Source organism: Cynoglossus semilaevis, chromosome 1, assembly GCF_000523025.1.
Source record: "Cynoglossus semilaevis isolate Cse_v1.0 chromosome 1, Cse_v1.0, whole genome shotgun sequence".
In the NCBI taxonomy this organism is placed as follows: Eukaryota; Metazoa; Chordata; class Actinopteri; order Pleuronectiformes; family Cynoglossidae; genus Cynoglossus; species Cynoglossus semilaevis.
Window position 1 is genome coordinate 6,886,686 of NC_024307.1, and position 1,378 is coordinate 6,888,063.

Genomic DNA, 1,378 nt, shown 5'->3' on the forward strand with positions numbered 1-1,378 from the left:
GAAGGCTAAAATAGGCCCAGCAGCTTTTCTCTGGGCCTTTGTCCCTGCTCAGGGAGACGTTTGGCACACGGAGGATCGTGTTACAACTTTCATTTCCTGAGTGTTTTTTTTTTTCCTCCTTTTTTTTTGCACGGAACCAAGAAGGCTATTTCATCCTGCTCTGCAGCTGAAGATGAAGGGTGAGCGGAGTAAGATGGCAGCTCAGATTCAGGCTGCTGTCACTCCAACGCCGACAAACAAAAAGAGTGAAAACTGCACACAGCCTGGGGCTCCTGGTGGAGAGGAGAGGAGCTGCGCTGCGGTCTGGGCACAGCGGGGGTGCGGATCATGTGTGTGGAGTAAAGAGCGACTGGTTACTTGAGCTATTTGTGAGCCCTGGGATAGGTGAGGTGATGCCTCTCGGGAGGGTGAGGTAGATTTTATTATCCCATATCCCATACCACTTCCTCTTGTTGTGTCTGCTCCCGCTCCTGGATCAGCGACGTGACGTGTCTGTGTTTGGATCCACAGAGGTGGCAGCAGCAGCAGGACGGCAGCAGCAGCCTAGCTGCTGACGCTCACTGGAACGGTGAATAATTCATTCTGCCGTGAAGCCGTGCCAATAACGTCGTTTTAAACCCCACCATTATGGTTCTGGCTGATTTGGTTCAAGCTCCTTCCATGACTCACCGCTGTCTGCTGTCCTAACATCGTAGTCTCTGACTGTAACTGAAAGGATCTTCAGTAAACATTATTAGATTGATTCCTATCTCTTATCATTGTTTTAAATACTTTGAAACAAGAAAAAAAATCCAAATTAGTTCAGGATGATAGACTTTTAAAAAGATGTTCTTTTTAATTACATTTGGATGTTTATTTGTTGGCCCACTCTTATTATTTTTATTTTTATTCATTTTAAGCTCTTTTTAGGAGAAATTATTCACAATTTCTCTTTTGTTCTGGTCAGTTTGAAGCATTTGTTGCGATCTTTAGGCTGTTACCCTATTTTCGGATTATAAGTCGCACCAGCCAAACGATGAAAAAAGCAAACCTCTAGCGGCTGTCAGCATGAAAATAACAAACATTGAAATGATATATTTTAAAATATAAGTTGCACCCGAGACTAAGTCGCAAGTGTGACTTATAGTCCAGAAAATACAGTACTAAGAAACTTTCTTCTAACTAACTGGATTACCACGGTGACTTTTTTTAGTGTGATTGATTTTTAACCTTGGAATAAACTAGATCAGCGGTTCTCAAACCTTTTATACTTTGAGTACCACCACGATGACCAACATTAGACTATACTAACGTAGGCCTTCACTGTTAGCTTCCACCACAGGAGAGGTGTTGATAAATGTTTAGAAAGATGTTTATGTTTAAATGTTGTATTAATTGT

At 42.3% G+C, this 1,378-nt stretch overlaps 1 protein-coding gene across 1 annotated transcript in view; it reads left to right on the plus strand.

Moving 5' to 3' along the window:
• six6a (SIX homeobox 6a) overlaps positions 1–808 on the plus strand; it is a 17,147-nt gene extending 16,339 nt beyond the window's left edge. The window contains exon 3 of the mRNA XM_025061566.1: positions 145–808. The gene's annotated coding sequence lies outside the window, so the exon portion shown is untranslated. The remainder of the gene's footprint in view (positions 1–144) is intronic.
• The last annotated feature ends 570 nt before the right edge of the window (positions 809–1,378 follow it).